This window comes from Nerophis lumbriciformis, linkage group LG14, assembly GCF_033978685.3.
Source record: "Nerophis lumbriciformis linkage group LG14, RoL_Nlum_v2.1, whole genome shotgun sequence".
Lineage (NCBI taxonomy): Eukaryota > Metazoa > Chordata > Actinopteri > Syngnathiformes > Syngnathidae > Nerophis > Nerophis lumbriciformis.
The window spans coordinates 40,708,725-40,731,982 of record NC_084561.2 but is presented as its reverse complement, the minus strand read 5'-3'; the positions used below and the strand labels follow the sequence as shown (position 1 = coordinate 40,731,982).

The following is a 23,258-nucleotide window of genomic DNA, read 5'->3' as shown; positions in this document are numbered from 1 at the left end:
AGTAAGATGAAAAAATACGCTTGTAAGTTCCAAGCCGCAGCTGCAATTGGACCTGGATAGCCTCCGGGAAGAAGTAGTGGACTACCAAGTGCTTGGCAGTGAAGATCTTCCTCAGGAAGCAAAGATTGACCGGTTTTGGGCCATGCTAGGGAGAGAGGGAAGATTCCAGACTCTAGTGCATTTGATGAAAGCACTTTTGTGCGTGCCACACGGCAATGCATCATCAGAGAGGGTGTTCAGCATGGTTAGAAAACTAGTGACAGAGAATAGAACAAGGATGGACAATTCAACCCTTAACTCAACAATGAGTAGATGAGTGTTATGTGTGTGTATATGTGTAAATAAATGAACACTAAAATTGAAGTATTTCTTTTATTTATATATATATGTGTATATATATATATATATATATATATATATATATATATATATATATATATATATATATATATATATATATATATATATATATATATTTATATATATAAAATAAAATAAATATATATATATATATATATATATATATATATATAGCTATAATTCACTGAAAGTCAAATATTTATTTTATATATATATATATATATATATATATATATATATATATATATATATATATATATATATATATATATATATATATATATATATAGCTAGAATTTACTGAAAGTCAAATATTTATTTTATATATAAATAAATATATATATATATATATATATATATATATATATACATATATATATATATATATAGCTAGAATTCACTGAAAGTCAAATATTTATTTTATATATACATATATATATATATATATTTATATCCATCCATCCATCCATTCATTTTCTACCGCTTATTCCCTTTGGGGTCGCAGGGGGCGCTGGAGCCTATCTCAGCTACAATCGGGCGGAAGAATTCACTGAAAGTCAAATATTTATTTTATATATAAATAAATATATATATATATATATATATATATATAGCTAGAATTCACTGAAAGTCAAATATTTATTTTATATATACATATATATATATATATATTTATATAAATACATATATATGCATATATATATATATATATGCATATATATATATATATATATATATATATATATTTATATATATATAAAATAAAATAAATATATATATATACAATATATATATATATATATATATATATATATATATATATATATATATATATATATATAGCTAGAGTTCACTGAAAGTCAAATATTTATTTTTTATATATATATATATATATATATATATATATATATTAAATAATATATATATATATATATATATATATATATATATATATATATATATAGCTAGAATTCACTGAAAGTCAAATATTTATTTTATATATAAATAAATATATATATATATATATATATATATATATATATATATATATATATATATATATATATATATATATATATATATATATATATAGCTAGAATTCACTGAAAGTCAAATATTTATTTTATATATATATATATATATATATATATATATATATATATATATATATATATATATATATATGAAATACTTGACTTGGTGAATTCTAGCTGTAAATATACTCCTCCCCTCTTAACCACGCCCCCGCCCCGACCACGCCCCCCACCCCCACCTCCCGAAATCGGAGGTCTCAAGGTTGGCAATGCAGCTGAGATAGGCTCCAGCACCCCCCGCGACCCCGAAAGAGACAAGCGGTAGAAAATGGATGAATGGATGGAGATTAAACATGTTATTTAGTCAGGTTTGGGACAGGTGTGCTGCTGGTGTAGCCACAGTGTGCACCTCTGATGGGCTCCACTGAATCCTCAGGGAGTTTTTGCGTTTGCTCACACACATGAAAAATTAGAGGGAACATTGACCACTTATAATTTCTAGAGGGGATCAGGAACTTTTAAGGGTGGCTATGCATCCCCTTCAAATAGACCTAAGCTTCCGGTTACGTCATGGTGGCATGTGGAGAACCAGTTCTAATCCAAACTCCTCATGTGTCCATACCTGCCTTAGATCCTCACCATTTCTCAGCATGTGTGGGTGTGCATGTTGCCCCTTGCTCTATCAAGCCTGAAACAGGTGCTCTGTAATGGTAAATTAATTAGATGGAGAAGATGGCCCTTGTTCACCGCAAAACCCCTAGTGGCCTGCCAGGATCCACCAGGATCTGTCACACACACACACACACGCACACACACACACACGCACACATGCACGGCCACTGGGAAAAAAGCCATCTGGGCAAAGACTGATCCCATGGGACCATGGGAAAGTGTTTAAATATGTGCAGGCAAGCATATGTGTGTGTTTGTGTGTGTGTGTGTGTGTGTGTGTGGATAAGAGAGAGAGAGTCATTTTGTGTGATTGGCCGTGAAGTTGACTGAAGTGATGGTTTTACATGACAATTAACCCTATTAGCCTGGCGATGACTCGGGTGTTTCCTCGCTACACACCCGGATTAATGAGGCCTTATATATATCAAAGAAAGATATCGCCCCATGGCTCTGTTATCGTCCCAAAATATTAGGACTTTTCAAAAAAAGAAAATAGATGCTAAAATGCAACAGTTTATTTAATCGTACCCTTTTTTTGGAGTCACAGCAATTACTGATAGTCAATTCACTTCCTAGCATTTAAACATGTAGGGGGAATTCAGTTTTCTCACAGAATACAGTTTTGGTTTTAGCATAACTAAACACTTGTTGTGCTTTCTTTTTAAAGGCCTACTGAAACCAACTACTACCGACCACGCAGTCTGATAGTTTATATATCAACAGGCCCGGCCCTAACCAATCTGGCGCCCTAGGCAAGATTTTAGGTGGCGCCCCCCCACATCGGCAGTGAAGTGTATATACTCACAAGAAACCGAATAGCTTTGTCTTTGACCTTTTTTTTTTACTTAAAGAAAGCAAATTAACAATCAGAATAGTTAACAAGATTTTTAAAAAATATGAATAAATAAATGAATGCAAAAAATAAAAAATGAATATATGAAATACAATATTTTTTACATACATATTGCTTAATTAACATTAATGATGTGCACTTTAACAACTAGGCTTACAACTATACCTAATATATAAAGGGGTGGAAAAGTGACTATTACCTGCAGGGCAAACATTAGCTAACCAGAAGGCAATAACAATGTAAACAAAAAACACCTGCTTAAAAGATCTAATACAAATGTCCCTGAGGAATGTAAGGTGGGAGTACTGTAATTACCTAACGTTACATTATTATTTTCCATAACAATTTAGCCCCCTCCACAATATTAACCCGACGTTAAAACAGAACTAGCTATTTATTGATTAGCAATTGCCGAATCATGTAACATTAGCTTAATGCTAAAAAGCCAGCTACTATCACATTCTGTGACAGACAAATAATTTCATGTAGGCTAACATTACCTAGCTGCTACCTCTGTCTTTTCTTGTTCCTCCTCCTCTTCTTTTCCCTTTTTTCTTCCCTGGCACCTGACCGTTTTGGCCGTTTTGACATCTTGTGTTGATTTTTTGATGTGGTGAGTCCAAAAAGAGTCATGATACGGGAAGGGAGAGGGCGCACCGTGCGGGGGGAGGGGGGGGGGGGGCGTAATGTTGTAACAAATAATATTTCTATTAAATAGGCTTTACTTTGCATTTTAATTAACGTGGGATTATTTTTTGTATTTAGAAATAATAGTACCAACTTTTTTTTTCTTTTTTTTCCAAGATTTGTGGCACTGGCGTGGCGCCCCCTGATGGACGGCGCCCTTAGCATCTGCCTATACGGCCTATGCCACGGGCCGGCCCTGTATATCAATGATGAAATCTTAACATCGCAACAGTTAGCTTACTAAAGTGCAATTTAAAATTTCGCACGAAATATCCTGCGGAAAACGTCTCGGTATGATGACGTCAGCGCGTGACGTCCCGGATTGTAGAGGACATTTTGGGACAGCATGGTGGCCAGCTATTAAGTCAATCTGTTTTCATCGCAAAATTCCACAGTATTCTGGACATCTGTGTTGGTGAATCTTTTTGCAATTTGTTCAATGAACAATGGAGACAGCAAAGAAGAAAGCTGTAGGTGGGAAGCGGTGTATTGCGGACCGGCTGCGGCAACACAAACACAGCCGGTGTTTCATTGTTTACATTCCCGGAAGATGACAGTCAAGCTTTACCATTGGCCTGTGGAGAACTGGGACAACAGAGACTCTTACCAGGAGGATTTTGAGGATACGCAGACGCGGTACCGTGAGTACGCTTCCAAACATTTGATCGCTTGCCCGTACGTGTGTTCCGCTATGTGCATGTCACGTACGTAACTTTGGGGACTTTGGGGAAATATATGTGGTGTATGAACTTTGGGGAGGTGAACGGTACTTGGGGCTGTGGGATTGAGTGTGTTGTGCAGGTGTTTGAGTTGTATTGGCGGGTTATATGGACGGGAGGGGGGAGGTGTTTGTTATGCGGGATTAATTTGTGGCATATTAAATATAAGCCTGGTTGTGTTGTGGCTAATAGAGTATATATATGTCTTGTGTTTATTTACTGTTTTAGTCATTCCCAGCTGAATATCAGGTCCCACCCGCCTCTCACAGCATCTTCCCTATCTGAATCGCTCCCACTGCCCTCTAGTTTTTCACTCTCACTTTCCTCATCCATGAATCTTTCATCCTCGCTCAAATTAATGGGGAAATTGTTGCTTTCTCGCTGCTGGTGGCCATGATTGTAAACAATGTGCGGATGTGAGGAGCTCCACAACCTGTGACGTCACGCGCATGTCGTCTGCTACTTCCGATACAGGCAAGGCTTTTTTATCAGCGACCAAAAGTTGCGAACTTTATCGTCGATGTTCTCTACTAAATCCTTTCAGCAAAAATATGGCAATATCGCGAAATGATCAAGTATGACACATAGAATGGACCTGCTATCCCCGTTTAAATATATATATATATATATATATATATATATATATATATATATATATATATATATATATATATATAAATAAAAGAAATACTTGAATTTCAGTGTTCATTTATTTACACATATACACACACATAACACTCATCTACTCATACTTGCCAACCTTGAGACCTCCGATTTCGGGAGGTGGAGGCTGGGGGCGTGGTTAAGAGGGGAGGAGTATATTGACAGCTAGAATTCACCAAGTCAAGTAATATATATATATATATATATATATATATATATATATATATATATATATATATATATATATATATATATATATACATATATATATATATACATATATATATATATATATATATACATATATACATATATATATATATATATATATACATATATACATATATATATATATATATATATATATATATATATATATATATATATATATATATATATATATATATATATATATCCTGAAAATATGCAAACAAAACTGTGTTTAGATCATTGATACTTCAAACTTGCATAAATAAATATTAAGGAATATAACATAACTTGGCTTCTGAGAGTTTCAAAATGTAATGAATAAAATGCTAAAGTTGTTGATAAACAAGCAATTATATTAATAATTAAATATGGTCATTTTAAATGAATTATTATGATAATTTAAAATCAATTATTTCAAATATGTTTATTTTAATGTATTATTCTATGGCTGGATGTAATAAGGAGTCACGAAAAAATGCAAATAAAAATCCAATTAATTTTGATGTTTTTAGCAAAATATAGTAAAAATCTATTTAGTTTTTTTTTTTTTTTTTTAATTAATAAATATATTTATTTTTAGGTAAGATAAACATAATAATACAATTTATCTCTAGTCTGGATGATTTAGTTCTTGTCACCCTGTTGTCCTCCCGTCATGAAAAAAGGCCGTCCTCACTCAGGTCCGCAAGGAGCTGAAAATCGGGAGATTTTCGGGAGAATATTTGTCCCGGGAGGTTTTCGGGAGAGGCGCTGAATTTCGGGAGTCTCCCGGAAAATTCGGGAGGGTTGGCAAGTATGTTGTATACTTTTGACCCAGCAGATTTGCTCACATTTTCAGTAGACCTATAATAAATTCATAAAAGAAGCAAACTTCATGAATGTTTTTTGTGACCAACAAGTATGTGCTTCAATCACTCTATCACACAAAAATAAGAGTTGTAGAAATGATTGGAAACTCAAGACAGCCATAACATTATGTTCTTTACAAGTGTATGTCAACTTTTTTTGTTAATAATTTTCAACTAATATTAGAGAAGACAAAATGAGCAGTAATTTCTCTATAAGTCTCTACAGAACACATACAATAGCTTCCAGTTTTAGACGTATCCAAAAGGCATAAAGGACTGGTATTAATTGCGGGGTTAGACTGAAACTAAACTAACAAGCCAGAATGAAGAAACAGACCAACATTGCAAATTGCTCACAAATGCATAAAAAAGAAACAAAAAACAGAATTCAACTGAATGAGAGCTTTGTCGTGTTCTGACAGCCCAGTTTGAAGTCATCACAGACATGCTGACGGAGACGTGAGAGACAAAGCGGCGGAAGTGACAGTTGAATGTTTGATTGACGGGAGGATCTTTTGATTTGGGAGTAATTATTGAAGGGGGTTGCGATGAAGGAGGGGATATGAGAACACAATAGCAATGTAAGGGAGGAGGAGGAGGAATCTGGGGTTGAACCAATGTTGGGGTTTGAAAGAGTGATGCCGACTGTTTTGTTGCAAAAAATGAACAAAATCATCATGCAGGCGACGTGTCTACAAATGAAACATAAATCATTTTATTTTAGCTTTAAACATGGCTACTTACAATATTATACTGACATGTTGCCATAGGATAAACAAATATATTGACCCAAATATACAGTAAAACAAAAACCAAATAAATAAATAACACAAAATAAGTTTGATGCCAAAAAGCTGGCACAAGTGTCCAAAAAGACTGATAAAGTTGAGGAACGCTCATCAAACACTTATTAGGAACATCCCACAGGTGAACAGGCTGATTGGGAACAGGTGGGTGCCATGATTGGGTATAAAAGCAGCTTCCACGAAATGCTCAGTCATTCACAAACAAGTCCGGGGCGAGGGTTTACCACTTTGTGAACAAATGCGTGAGCAAATTGTTGAACAGTTTAAGAACAACATTTCTCAACCAGCTATTGCAAGGAATTTAGGGATTTCACCATCTACGGTCCGTAATATCATCAGAAGATTCAGAAAATCTGGAGAAATCGATGATATTGCGGACCTTTGATCCCTCAGGCGGTACTGCATCAAAAAAAGCGACATCAGTGTGTAAAGGATATCACCACATAGGGCTCAGGAACACTTCAGAAAACCACTGTCAGTAACTACAGTTTGTCGCTACATCTGTAAGTGCAAGTTAAAACTATACTATGCAAAGCCAAAGCCGTTTATCAACAACACCCAGAAACGCTGCCGGCTTTGCTGCGTCCAAGCTCATCTAAGATGGACTGATGCAAAAAAGGAAAAGTGTTCTGTGGTCTGACGAGTCCACATTTCAAATTGTTTTTGGAAACTGTGGACGTTGTGTCCTCTGGTACAAAGAGGAAAAGAACCATCCGGATTGTTATAGGCGCAAAGTTAAAAAAACAGAATGTGTGATGGTATGGGGGTGTATTAGTGCCCAAGACATGGGTAACTTACACATCTGTGAAGGCACCATTAATGCTGAAAGGTACATACAGGTTTTGGAGCAACATGTGTTGCCATCCAAGCAACGTTATCATGGACGCCCCTGCTTATTTCAGCAAGACAATGCCAAGCCACGTGTTACAACAGCGTGGCTTCATAGTACAAGAGTGCGGGTACTAGACTGACCTGCCTGTAGTCCAGACCTGTCTCCCATTGAAAATGTGTGAAGACTAAAATAGCACAACGGAGACCCCCAGACTGTTGAACAACTTAAGCTGTACATCAAGCAAGAATGGGAAAGAATTCCACCTGAGAAGCTTCAAAAATTGGTCTCCTCAGTTCCCAAACGTTTACTGAGTGTTGTTAAAAGGAAAGGCCATGTAACACAGTGGTGAACATGCCCCTGTGACAACTTTTTTGCAATGTGTTGCTGCCATTAAATTCTAAGTTAGTGATTATTTGCAAAAAATATATATATATTTCTCAGTTCAAACATGAAATATCTTGTCTTTGCAGTCTATTCAATTGAATATAAGTTGAAAAGGATTTGCAAATCATTGTATTCCGTTCAATATTGAGAAGATGTTCCAACCTACCTGCAAAAGTATGCATTGTTTAACCACCCAAGGAGGCAAACGATCACTGGTGTGAGGAGATTAGATGGCAGCGAGAGAATCAGGAGAGTTTGACTGGATGAAGACTCCTCTGTCATGTGGCCTCTTCATATCCCATGGTCTTGCTTGTTGGCGATCCACTCCAGATATCCTCAGAGCTGAAAAAAAATATGCCCAGAACTGACTGCATTTGTTTAGGACAGTGGTTCTTAACCAGTTTCAAATGCGCATTCACCGAACCCTTCTTTAGTTTTTTCTTAATTTAATCTTAATTTATAAATATCAATCATGGAATTATGTTATTATATTAAAGAAATACTAAAAAAAGATATATTTTACAAACAGAAAGTTACAGGAATGTACACATGATCCCATGTTTACATCTCATTGTGCAACATGTGAATGTTTTAGTGAGACGTAAATGCGATATCTGAAAGGGGTACAAATTATTTCCGAAGCAGGACCCCCCACCTAGTACACAGCTCATGAAAAACAGTATAATTTGTTATTGTCATTGTAAGTGGGCCTAAACACTTATATTGGAAAATAATCTTCATGGAAATGACTGCTGTCATTTGATTATAATAATAAAACATTTAACTTGTTATTTAGTCCGGGTTTGGGACAGGTATGCTGCAGGTGTGGCCACAGTTCTTGTCAGTGACGTGCAGTGAGGTTGATGGCTGGTGAGGCACTGACTTCATCACAGTCAGATTTACAAACATATGAACCCTAAAGAGTATCTTATTCACCATTTGATTGGCAGCAGTTAACGGGTTATGTTTAAAAGCTCATACCAGCATTCTTCCCTGCTTGGCACTCAGCATCAAGGCTTGGAATTGGGGGTTAAATCACCAACAATTATTCCCGGGCGTGGCGCCGCTGCTGCCCACTGCTCCCCTCACCTCCCAGGGGGTGATCAAGGGGATGGGTCAAATGCAGAGGACAAATTTCATTACACCTAGTGTGTGTGTGACAATCATTGGTACTTTAACTTAACTTTAACTTTACACATACAAACTGTAGCACACAAAAAAGCACATTTAATTAAAAAAAAGGTTATTATGGTCTTACCTTTATGTAACATATTGGGTTGGAGGCAATAACCAGGCGAGGTGATGAAGTACGTCTCTTTACTGTAGACTTCAGAACAGACTCAACACACTTGACGTCAGGTGCGCAGCACCACGTAAACCGTTGGCCAACCAAAAAGTAACCACAGTACGCTATAGCCAACATTCACCAGGAGATGGCAACAGACAAACATCGATCACTCTATTACATTCCTCCCCTTTTAGAAATGTAGAAGTAAGTTACTCAAAAGAAATAAACAACCCAACCAAAAAAATGCAGCAGCTCAATAAGAAGCCAAAAAGTGCAAAAACAATAATGTTCGTGTTGGAGGAGTTGTGAATGGATGAAATATAAAATCTGTGCTGCAGTTTGCAGGTGTACCTAATGTTGTGGCCCTGCAGTCATTCACAACTCCTCCAACACGAACATTATTGTTTTTGCACTTGTTGGCTTCTTATGAAATAACTTTTTTAAATAGATTCAATCTTGCACGTGGAAAGTTTAAGTGTGGGCTTTAGTTGATATAACACTCCCGTCAGGGGGTGCATTCTACGGCAGGAGAACATTATCTACCACCAGGAGGCGGGATTACTGCGAGCCTCACACAGTGCGTCTTCGCAGCAGTTGTATGATTGCTCAGCACAAGAAATACGTTACACACATACAGTTGTTGACAAAATACACTGTACATTATATACCTCAGATAACTAAACTATGGAAATGTATAATATAGTCCATATAGCAATACGGTCTCACTGCACAGCAGGCCAGCTGTTAGCCAAGTCATTGCGCAATCCATGTTGAGGCACTGAGTGACGTGCCTCAACTCTTCTCAGTATTTGAACGGCAAATGTGAAAATTCAGCGATGTTGGAAATAAAAATCATCGAAAACTGGTGAAGTTAAATGGAAAATAACTTTATAGTATAATCACTGGATACATTTAACAATTTAATTTTTTTTTTTTCTTTTTACATTTTTTTTCTTTCCAGTGACTGCACGTCACTGGTTCTTGTGCATGTCTGACGTCGCGCACATGTGCTCCACTGAATGCTCAAGAAGTTTTTGCGTTTGCTCAAGCATATGGAAAATTAGAGGGAACTTTGTTTGGGGGTATACATAATACGCCGATAGAGAGAAGTTTTTATTTACACGATGAGTCGGGCGTGTCTTGATCTCCGCGGCGAAGGCTCCGTCGAACCCCTGAGGCCAACTCACCGAACCCCTAGGGTTCGATCGAACCCAGGTTAAGAACCAGTGGTTTAGGAGATGTTCTATATTAAACTACCTACTTTGTGGCAATGTCAATGTGGTGGTGGAGGAAGTTGCCTTGTTTTCCGGACCATAGGGCGCACCGGATTATAAAGCGCACTGCCGATGAATGGTCTATTTTTTTTAAATCTTTTTTCATACAGGGCGCATTAAAGGGGTCATAATATATATATTGGATGAGATCCGCCCGGAGTTCCTCAAGGCTCTGGATGCTGTGGGGCTGTCTTGGTTGACAAGACTCTGCAGCATCGCGTGGACATCGGGGGCGGTACCTCTGGATTGGCAGACCGGGGTGGTGGTTCCTCTCTTTAAGAAGGGGAACCGGAGGGTGTGTTCTAACTATCGTGGGATCACACTCCTCAGCCTTCCCGGTAAGGTCTATTCAGGTGTACTGGAGAGGAGGCTACGCCGGATAGTCGAACCTCAGATTCAGGAGGAACAGTGTGGTTTTCGTCCTGGTCGTGGAACTGTGGACCAGCTCTATACTCTCGGCAGGGTCTTTGAGGGTGCATGGGAGTTTGCCCAACCAGTCTACATGTGCTTTGTGGACTTGGAGAAGGCATTCGACCGTGTCCCTCGGGAAGTCCTGTGGGGAGTGCTCAGAGAGTATGGTGTATCGGACTGTCTGATTTTGGCGGTCCGCTCCCTGTATGATCAGTGTCAGAGCTTGGTCCGCATTGCCGGCAATAAGTCGGACACGTTTCCAGTGAGGGTTGGACTCCGCCAAGGCTGCTCTTTGTCACCGATTCTGTTCATAACTTTTATGGACAGAATTTCTAGCCGCAGTCAAGGCGTTGAGGGGATCCGGTTTGGTGGCTGCAGGATTAGGTCTCTGCTTTTTGCTGGCCAGGATCTTCAGCTCTCGCTGGATCGGTTCGCAGCCGAGTGTGAAGCGACTGGGATGAGAATCAGCACCTCCAAGTCCAAGTCCATGGTTCTCGCCCGGAAAAGGGTGGAGTGCCATCGCCGGGTTGGGGAGGAGACCCTGCCCCAAGTGGGGGAGTTCAAGTACCTCGGAGTCTTGTTCACGAGTGAGGGACGAGTGGATCGTGAGATCGACAGGCGGATCGGTGCGGCGTCTTCAGTAATGCGGACGCTGTATCGATCCGTTGTGGTGAAGAAGGAGCTGAGCCGGAAGGCAAAGGTCTCAATTTACCGGTCGATCTACGTTCCCATCCTCACTTATGGTCATGAGCTTTGGGTTATGACCGAAAGGACAAGATCACGGGTACAAGCGGCTGAAATGAGTTTCCTCCGCCGGGTGGCGGGGCTCTCCCTTAGAGATAGGGTGAGAAGCTCTGTCATCCGGGGGGAGTTCAAAGTAAAGCCGCTGCTCCTCCACATCGAGAGGAGCCAGATGAGGTGGTTCGGGCATCTGGTCAGGATGCCACCCGAACGCCTCCCTAGGGAGGTGTTTAGGGCACGTCCGACCGGTAGGGGGCCACGGGGAAGACCCAGGACACGTTGGGAAAACTATGTCTCCCGACTGGCCTGGGAACGCCTCGGGATCCCCCGGGAAGAGCTGGATGAAGTGGCTGGGGAGAGGGAAGTCTGGGCTTCCCTGCTTAGGCTGCTGCCCCCGCGACCCGACCTCGAATAAGTGGAAGAAGATGGATGGATGGATGGATGGAATATATATTTTTTTTTCTAAATGTAAAACTCTTCCTTGTGGTCTACATAACATGTAATGATGGTTCTTTAGTCAAAATGTATAGATTATGTTTTACACATCATCTTCAAGCCACTTTCTGTACTTTGCAGTGGTTGGTTGGGGCAGCAGCACCAGCAAAAGGGACTTTTGGATTGACAAACTGATCCGGAAAGCCGGCCAAATATTGGCACACACTTGGAGGCGTTTGTGTCAGTGAGGGACAGGAGGACACTGGACAAACTGCTGGCCATCATGGACAGTCCTGCCCACCCACTCCACCTGACAATTGAGGGACAGCGGAGTTCATACTCCAACAGGCTCCTTCAGCTTCCTTCCCACATTGTTCCATTAAAGAACGATTCATTCCGCAAAAATTGGCAACATTTTGATAAAAGTCAGAATTTTATGACAAATGTCCCCATTTTGCATCAAAAAGTAATAATTTTACGAGAACATATTGCAATATTACAGACACAGAAAAAATATGAGAAATTGTTCCCAACTTCAAGAGAAAAAAGTCGACACGTTGCGAGAAAACGACTGCTTTTAGATATTTTTTGAAATTTTTTTACTTAAATTGTTTTGTTTTTTAATTTTCATTATTTACTTCAAGTTATTACAGTATGTCTCTATATACATATTTATTTTATTTGTATTATGAATTTTGGTCAAAGGGGGCGCATTTCAATTTCTTACACACACTTGTTATTTCATATGTTGGCAAGAGGGAGAGCACTTCTTTTTTACCTTCTTTAGATCTCCGAAAAATGCCTACCTCTTTAGGACCACCCTTTCTAGATATATAAAGATGTGTATTTACAACACTGATAATACATACATACTATGCAAATATAAAAAAGCTTGTTGTGAAAAATTAGTTAGAATTTCACAAGAAAAAGGTCACAATTTCACAAGAAAAACTTGGAATTTTGGCAGTATTGTAACAAAAGTCGTAATTTTACTCAACGCAAGTCAAAATTTTACAAGAAAAACTGAACATTTGTGCAATGTTATGATAAAAGATGGGATTTTACTCAATAACAGTCGCAAGAAAAGTTTAACATTTTTGGCAGTTTTAGGAATATAGTCGTAATTTTACTCGACAAAAGGCACAATTTTATAAGAAAACTTAAAATTTTTGGCAATGTTATAATAATAATTGGAATTTTACTCCAAAAATGTCACTATTTTACAAGAACAACAAAAAAATTGGCAACATTTTGATAAAAGTCAGAATTTTATGACAAATGTCCCCATTTTGCATCAAAAAGTAATAATTTTACGAGAAAATATTGCAATATTACAGACACAGAAAAAATATGAGAAAATGTTCCCAACTTCATGAGAAAAAAGTCGACACGTTGCGAGAAAACGACTGCGTTTAGTTATTTTTTGATTTTTTTTTTACTTAAATTGTTTTGTTTTTTAATCTTCATTATTTACTTCAAGTTATTACAGTATGTCTCTATATACATATTTATTTTATTTGTATTATGAATTTTGATCAAAGAGGGGCGCATTTAAATTTCTTACAAACACTTGTTATTTCATATGTTGGCAAGAGGGAGAGCACTTCTTTTTTACCTTCTTGAGACCTCCGAAAAATGCCTACCTCTTTAGGACCACCCTTTCTAGATATATAAAGCTGTGTATTTACAACACTGATAATATATACATACTATGCAAATATAAAAAAGCTTCTTGTGAAAAATTAGTTGGAATTTCACAAGAAACAGGTCACAATTTCACAAGAAAACTTGGTATTTAGGCAGTATTGTAACAAAAGTCGTAATTTTACTCAACGCAAGTCAAAATTTTACAAGAAAAACTGAACATTTGTGCAATGTTATGATAAAAGTTGGGATTTTACTCAATAACAGTCGCAAGAAAAGGTTAACATTTTTGGCAATTTTAGGAATATAGTCGTAATTTTACTCGACAAAAGGCACAATTTTATAAGAAAACTTAACATTTTTGGCAATGTTATAATAATAATTGGAATTTTACTCAAAAAATGTCACTATTTTACAAGAACAACAAAAAAAAATTGGCAACATTTTGATAAAAGTCAGAATTTTATGACAAATGTCCCCATTTTGCATCAAAAAGTAATAATTTTACGAGAAAATATTGCAATATTACAGACACAGAAAAAATATGAGAAATTGTTCCCAAATTCATGAGAAAAAAGTCGACACGTTGCGAGAAAACGACTGCTTTTAGTTATTTTTTGAAATTTTTTTACTTAAATTGTTTTGTTTTTTAATCTTCATTATTTACTTCAAGTTATTACAGTATGTCTCTATATACATATTTATTTTATTTGTTTTATGAATTTTGGTCAAAGGGGGCGCATTTCAATTTCTTACAAACACTTGTTATTTCATATGTTGGCAAGAGGGAGAGCACTTCTTTTTTACCTTCTTGAGACCTCCGAAAAATGCTTACCTCTTTAGGACCACCCTTTCTAGATATATAGAGCTGTGTATTTACAACACTGATAATATATACATACTATGCAAATATAAAAAAGCTTGTTGTGAAAAATTAGTTGGAATTTCACAAGAAAAAGGTCACAATTTCACAAGAAAAACTTGGAATTTTGGCAGTATTGTAACAAAAGTCGTAATTTTACTCAACGCAAGTCAAAATTTTACAAGAAAAACTGAACATTTGTGCAATGTTATGATAAAAGTTGGGATTTTACTCAATAACAGTCGCAAGAAAAGGTTAACATTTTTGGCAGTTTTAGGAATATAGTCGTAATTTTACTCGACAAAAGGCACAATTTTATAAGAAAACTTAAAATTTTTGGCAATGTTATAATAATAATTGGAATTTTACTCAAAAAATGTCACTATTTTACAAGAACAACAAAAAAAATTGGCAACATTTTTATAAAAGTCAGAATTTTATGACGAATGTCCCCATTTTGCGTCAAAAAGTAAGAATTTTACGAGAAAATATTGCAATATTACAGACACAGAAAAAATATGAGAAATTGTTCCTAACTTCATGAGAAAAAAGTCGACAAGTTGCGAGAAAACGACTGCGTTTAGTTATTTTTTGAATTTTTTTTTACTTAAATTGTTTTGTTTTTTAATCTTCATTATTTACTTCAAGTTATTACAGTATGTCTTTATATACATATTTATTTTATTTGTATTATGAATTTTGGTCAAAGGGGGCGCATTTCAATTTCTTACACCCACTTGTTATTTCATATGTTGGCAAGAGGGAGAGCACTTCTTTTTTGCCTTCTTGAGACCTCCGAAAAATGCCTACCTCTTTAGGACCACCCTTTCTAGATGTATAAAGATTTGTATTTACAACTTTAATAATATATACATACTATGCAAATATAAAAAAAAGTAAACTTTTAAAGTAGATTTTTTTTTATTTGATTTTTTTGTTTGTAATTGGTTTGTAATCTTCATTATTTACTTCAAGTTATTACAGTATGTCTTTATATACATATTTATTTTATTTGTATAATGAATTTTGGTCAAAGGGGGCGCATTTCAATTTCTTACACACACTTGTTATTTCATATGTTGGCAAGAGGGAGAGCACTTCTTTTTTACCTTCTTGAGACCTCCGAAAAATGCCTACCTCTTTAGGACCACCCTTTCTAGATATATAAAGCTGTGTATTTACAACACTGATAATATATACATACTATGCAAATATAAAAAAGCTTGTTGTGAAAAATTAGTTGGAATTTCACAAGAAAAATGTCACATTTTCACAAGAAAACTTGGTATTTTGGCAGTATTGTAACAAAAGTCGTAATTTTACTCAACGCAAGTCAAAATTTTACAAGAAAAACTGAACATTTGTGCAATGTTATGATAAAAGTTGGGATTTTACTTAATAACAGTCGCAAGAAAAGGTTAACATTTTTGGCAATTTTAGGAATATAGTCGTAATTTTACTCGACAAAAGGCACAATTTTATAAGAAAACTTAAAATTGTTGGCAATGTTATAATAATAATTGGAATTTTACTCAAAAAGTGTCACTATTTTACAAGGACAACAAAAAAAATTGGCAACATTTTGATAAAAGTCAGAATTTTATGACAAATGTCCCCATTTTGCATCAAAAAGTAATAATTTTACGAGAAATTATTGTAATATTAGGACACAGAAAAAATGTGTGAAATTGTTCCCAACTTCATGAGAAAAAAGTCGACACGTTGCGAAAAAACGACTGCGTTTAGTTATTTTTTGAATTTTTTTTTACTTAAATTTTTTTGTTTTTTAATCTTCAATATTTACTTCAAGTTATTACAGTATGTCTCTATATACATATTTATTTTATTTGTATTATGAATTTTGGTCAAAGGGGGCGCATTTCAATTTCTTACACACACTTGTTATTTCATATGTTGGCAAGAGGGAGAGCACTTCTTTTTTACCTTCTTGAGACCACCGAAAAATGCCTACCTCTTTAGGACCACCCTTTCTAGATATATAATGCTGTGTATTTACAACACTGATAATATATACATACTATGCAAATATAAAAAAGCTTGTTGTGAAAAATTAGTTGGAATTTCACAAGAAAAGGGTCACAATTTCACAAGAAAACTTGGTATTTTGGCAGTATTGTAACAAAAGTCGTAATTTTACTCAACGCAAGTCAAAATGTTACAAGAAAAACTGAACATTTGTGCAATGTTATGATAAAAGTTGGGATTTTACTCAATAACAGTCGCAAGAAAAGGTTAACATTTTTGGCAATTTTAGGAATATAGTCGTAATTTTACTCGACAAAAGGCACAATTTTATAAGAAAACTTAACATTTTTGGCAATGTTATAATAATAATTGGAATTTTACTTAAAAAATGTCACTATTTTACAAGAACAACAAAAAAAAAATTGGCAACATTTTGATAAAAGTCAGAATTTTATGACAAATGTCCCCATTTTGCATCAAAAAGTAATAATTTTACGAGAAAATATTGCAATATTACACACACAGAAAAAATATGAGAAATTGTTCCCAACTTCATGAGAAAAAAGTCGACACGTTGCGAGAAAACGACTGCGTTGAGTTATTTTTTGAAATGTTTTTACTTAAATTGTTTTGTTTTTTAATCTTCATTATTTACTTCAAGTTATTACAGTATGTCTTTATATACATATTTATTTCATTTGTATTATGAATTTTGGTCAAAGGGGGCGCATTTCAATTTCTTACAAACACTTGTTATTTCATATGTTGGCAAGAGGGAGAGCACTTCTTTTTTACCTTCTTGAGACCTCCGAAAAATGCCTACCTCTTTTGGACCACCCTTTCTAGATATATAAAGCTGTGTATTTACAACACTGATAATACATACATACTATGCAAATATAAAAAAGCTTGTTGTGAAAAATTAGTTGGAATTTCACAAGAAAAAGGTCACAATTTCACAAGAAAAACTTGGAATTTTGGCAGTATTGTAACAAAAGTCGTAATTTTACTCAACGCAAGTCAAAATTTTACAATAAAAACTGAACATTTGTGCAATGTTATGATAAAAGTTGGGATTTTACTCAATAACAGTCGCAAGAAAAGGTTAACATTTTTAGCAATTTTAGGAATATAGTCGTAATTTTACTCGACAAAAGGCACAATTTTATAAGAAAACTTAAAATTGTTGGCAATGTTATAATAATAATTGGAATGTTACTCAAAAAATGTCACTATTTTACAAGAACAACAAAAAATTTGGCAAGATTTTGATAAAAGTCAGAATTTTATGACGAATGTCCCCATTTTGCATCAAAAAGTAATAATTTTATGAGAAAATATTGCAATATTACAGACACAGAAAAAATATGAGAAATTGTTCCCAACTTCATGAGAAAAAAAGTCGACACGTTGCGAGAAAACGACTGCGTTTATTATTTTTTTATTTATTTTTTTTTACTTAAATTGTTTTGTTTTTTAATCTTCATTATTTACTTCAAGTTATTACAGTATGTCTTTATATACATATTTATTTTATTTGTATTATGAATTTTGGTCAAAGGGGGCGCATTTCAATTTCTTACACACACTTGTTATTTCATATGTTGGCAAGAGGGAGAGCACTTCTTTTTTACCTTCTTGAGACCTCCGAAAAATGCCTACCTCTTTAGGACCACCCTTTCTAGATATATAAAGCTGTGTATTTACAACACTGATAATATATACATACTATGCAAATATAAAAACGCTTGTTGTGAAAAATTAGTTGGAATTTCACAAGAAAAAGGTCACAATTTCACAAGAAAAACTTGGAATTTTGGCAGTATTGTAACAAAAGTCGTAATTTTACTCAACGCAAGTCAAAATTTTACAAGAAAAACTGAACATTTGTTCAATACTATGATAAAAGTTGAAATTTTACTCAATAACAGTCGCAAGAAAAGGTTAACATTTTTGGCAATTTTAGGAATATAGTCGTAATTTTACTCGACAAAAGGCACAATTTTATAAGAAAATTTAAAATTTTTGGCAAAGTTATAATAGTAATTGGAATTTTACTCAAAAAATGTCATTATTTTACAAGAACAACAACAAGAAATTGGCAACATTTTGATAAAAGTCAGAATTTTATGACGAATGTCCCCATTTTGCATCAAAAAGTAATAATTTTACGAGAAAATATTGCAATATTACACACACAGAAAAAATATGAGAAATTGTTCCCAACTTCATGAGAAAAAAGTCGACACGCTGCGAGAAAACGACTGCGTTTAGTTATTTTTGAATTTGTTTTACTTAAATTGTTTTGTTTTTTAATCTTCATTATTTACTTCAAGTTATTACAGTATGTCTTTATATACATATTTATTTTATTTGTATTATGAATTTTGGTCAAAGGGGGCGCATTTCAATTCCTTACACACACTTGTTATTTCATATGTTGGCAAGAGGGAGAGCACTTCTTTTTTGCCTTCTTGAAACCTCCCAAAAATGCCTACCTCTTTAGGACCACCCTTTCTAGATATATAAAGCTGTGTATTTACAACACTGATAATATATACATACTATGCAAATATAAAAACGCTTGTTGTGAAAAATTGGTTGGAATTTCACAAGAAAAAGATCACAATTTCACAAGAAAAACTTGGAATTTTGGCGGTATTGTAACAAAAGTCGTAATTTTACTCAACGCAAGTCAAAATTTTACAAGAAAAACTGAACATTTGTTCAATACTATGATAAAAGTTGAAATTTTACTCAATAACAGTCGCAAGAAAAGGTTAAAATTTTTGGCAATTTTAGGAATATAGTCGTAATTTTACTCGACAAAAGGCACAATTTTATAAGAAAACTTAAAATTGTTGGCAATGTTATAATAATAATTGGAATTTTACTCAAAAAATTTCACTATTTTACAAGAACAAACAACAACAAAAAATTGGCAACATTTTTATAAAAGTCAGAATTTTATGACGAATGTCTCCATTTTGCATCAAAAAGTAATAATTTTACGAGAAAATATTGCAATATTACACACAGAAAAAATATGAGAAATTGTTCCCAACTTCATGAGAAAAAAGTCGACACGTTGCGAGAAAACGACTGCGTTTAGTTATTTTTTGATTTTTTTTTTTTACTTAAATTGTTTTGTTTTTTAATCTTCATTATTTACTTCAAGTTATTACAGTATGTCTCTATATACATATTTATTTTATTTGTATAATGAATTTTGGTCAAAGGGGGCGCATTTCAATTTCTTACACACACTTGTTATTTCATATGTTGGCAAGAGGGAGAGCACTTCTTTTTTGCCTTCTTGAGACCTCCGAAAAATGCCTACCTCTTTAGGACCACCCTTTCTAGATATATAAAGCTGTGTATTTACAACACTGATAATATATACATACTATGCAAATATAAAAAAGCTTGTTGTGAAAAATTAGTTGGAATTTCACAAGAAAAAGGTCACAATTTCACAAGAAAAACTTGGAATTTTGGCAGTATTGTAACAAAAGTCATAATTTTACTCAACGCAAGTCAAAATTTTACAAGAAAAACTGAACATTTGTGCAATGTTATGATAAAAGATGGGATTTTACTCAATAACAGTCGCAAGAAAAGGTTAACATTTTTGGCAATTTTAGGAATATAGTCGTAATTTTACTCGACAAAAGGCACAATTTTATAAGAAAACTTAACATTTTTGGCAATGTTATAATAATAATTGGAATTTTACTTAAAAAATGTCACTATTTTACAAGAACAACAAAAAAATTTGGCAACATTTTGATAAAAGTCAGAATTTTATGACGAATGTCCCCATTTTGCATCAAAAAGTAATAATTTTACGAGAAAATATTGCAATATTACAGACACAGAAAAAATATGAGAAATTGTTCCCAACTTCATGAGAAAAAAGTCGACACGTTGCGAGAAAACGACTGCGTTTAGTTATTTTTTTTAAAAAATTTTTTACTTAAATTGTTTTGTTTTTTAATCTTCATTATTTACTTCAAGTTATTACAGTATGTCTTTATATACATATTTATTTTATTTGTATTATGAATTTTGGTCAAAGGGGGCGCATTTCAATTTCTTACAAACACTTGTTATTTCATATGTTGGCAAGAGGGAGAGCACTTCTTTTTTACCTTCTTGAGACCTCCGAAAAATGCCTACCTCTTTAGGACCACCCTTTCTAGATATATAAAGCTGTGTATTTACAACACTGATAATATATACATACTATGCAAATATAAAAAAGCTTGTTGTGAAAAATTAGTTGGAATTTCACAAGAAAAAGGTCACAATTTCACAAGAAAAACTTGGAATTTTTGAAGTGTTGTAACAAAAGTCGTAATTTTACTCAACGCAAGTCAAAATTTTACAAGAAAAACTGAACATTTGTGCAATGTTATGATAAAAGTTGGGATTTTACTCAACAGTCGCAAGAAAAGGTTAACATTTTTGGCAATTTTAGGAATATAGTCGTAATTTTACTCGACAAAAGGCACAATTTTATAAGAAAACTTAAAATTTTTGGCAATGTTATAATAATAATTGGAATGTTACTCAAAAAATGTCACTATTTTACAAGAACAACAAAAAATTTGGCAAGATTTTGATAAAAGTCAGAATTTTATGACAAATGTCCCCATTTTGCATCAAAAAGTAATAATTTTACGAGAAAATATTGCAATATTACACACACAGAAAAAATATGAGAAATTGTTCCCAACTTCATGAGAAAAAAGTCGACACGCTGCGAGAAAACGACTGCGTTTAGTTATTTTTGAATTTGTTTTACTTAAATTGTTTTGTTTTTTAATCTTCATTATTTACTTCAAGTTATTACAGTATGTCTTTATATACATATTTATTTTATTTGTATTATGAATTTTGGTCAAAGGGGGCGCATTTCAATTTCTTACACACACTTGTTATTTCATATGTTGGCAAGAGGGAGAGCACTTCTTTTTTGCCTTCTTGAGACCTCCCAAAAATGCCTACCTCTTTAGGACCACCCTTTCTAGATATATAAAGCTGTGTATTTACAACACTGATAATATATACATACTATGCAAATATAAAAACGCTTGTTGTGAAAAATTGGTTGGAATTTCACAAGAAAAAGATCACAATTTCACAAGAAAAACTTGGAATTTTGGCGGTATTGTAACAAAAGTCGTAATTTTACTCAACGCAAGTCAAAATTTTACAAGAAAAACTGAACATTTGTTCAATACTATGATAAAAGTTGAAATTTTACTCAATAACAGTCGCAAGAAAAGGTTAAAATTTTTGGCAATTTTAGGAATATAGTCGTAATTTTACTCGACAAAAGGCACAATTTTATAAGAAAACTTAAAATTGTTGGCAATGTTATAATAATAATTGGAATTTTACTCAAAAAATTTCACTATTTTACAAGAACAAACAACAACAAAAAATTGGCAACATTTTTATAAAAGTCAGAATTTTATGACGAATGTCTCCATTTTGCATCAAAAAGTAATAATTTTACGAGAAAATATTGCAATATTACACACAGAAAAAATATGAGAAATTGTTCCCAACTTCATGAGAAAAAAGTCGACACGTTGCGAGAAAACGACTGCGTTTAGTTATTTTTTGATTTTTTTTTTTTACTTAAATTGTTTTGTTTTTTAATCTTCATTATTTACTTCAAGTTATTACAGTATGTCTCTATATACATATTTATTTTATTTGTATAATGAATTTTGGTCAAAGGGGGCGCATTTCAATTTCTTACACACACTTGTTATTTCATATGTTGGCAAGAGGGAGAGCACTTCTTTTTTGCCTTCTTGAGACCTCCGAAAAATGCCTACCTCTTTAGGACCACCCTTTCTAGATATATAAAGCTGTGTATTTACAACACTGATAATATATACATACTATGCAAATATAAAAAAGCTTGTTGTGAAAAATTAGTTGGAATTTCACAAGAAAAAGGTCACAATTTCACAAGAAAAACTTGGAATTTTGGCAGTATTGTAACAAAAGTCATAATTTTACTCAACGCAAGTCAAAATTTTACAAGAAAAACTGAACATTTGTGCAATGTTATGATAAAAGATGGGATTTTACTCAATAACAGTCGCAAGAAAAGGTTAACATTTTTGGCAATTTTAGGAATATAGTCGTAATTTTACTCGACAAAAGGCACAATTTTATAAGAAAACTTAACATTTTTGGCAATGTTATAATAATAATTGGAATTTTACTTAAAAAATGTCACTATTTTACAAGAACAACAAAAAAATTTGGCAACATTTTGATAAAAGTCAGAATTTTATGACGAATGTCCCCATTTTGCATCAAAAAGTAATAATTTTACGAGAAAATATTGCAATATTACAGACACAGAAAAAATATGAGAAATTGTTCCCAACTTCATGAGAAAAAAGTCGACACGTTGCGAGAAAACGACTGCGTTTAGTTATTTTTTTTTAAAAAATTTTTACTTAAATTGTTTTGTTTTTTAATCTTCATTATTTACTTCAAGTTATTACAGTATGTCTTTAT

The 23,258-nt window shown here is 34.0% G+C and overlaps 1 long non-coding RNA gene across 1 annotated transcript in view; it reads right to left on the bottom strand.

Moving 5' to 3' along the window:
* Nucleotides 1-23,258, bottom strand: part of LOC133616368 (uncharacterized) — a 342,000-nt gene that overhangs the window by 168,110 nt on the left and 150,632 nt on the right. Inside the window, exon 2 of the long non-coding RNA XR_009816860.2 lies at nt 8,235-8,410. This is a non-coding gene — a long non-coding RNA (uncharacterized lncRNA). The remainder of the gene's footprint in view (nt 1-8,234; nt 8,411-23,258) is intronic.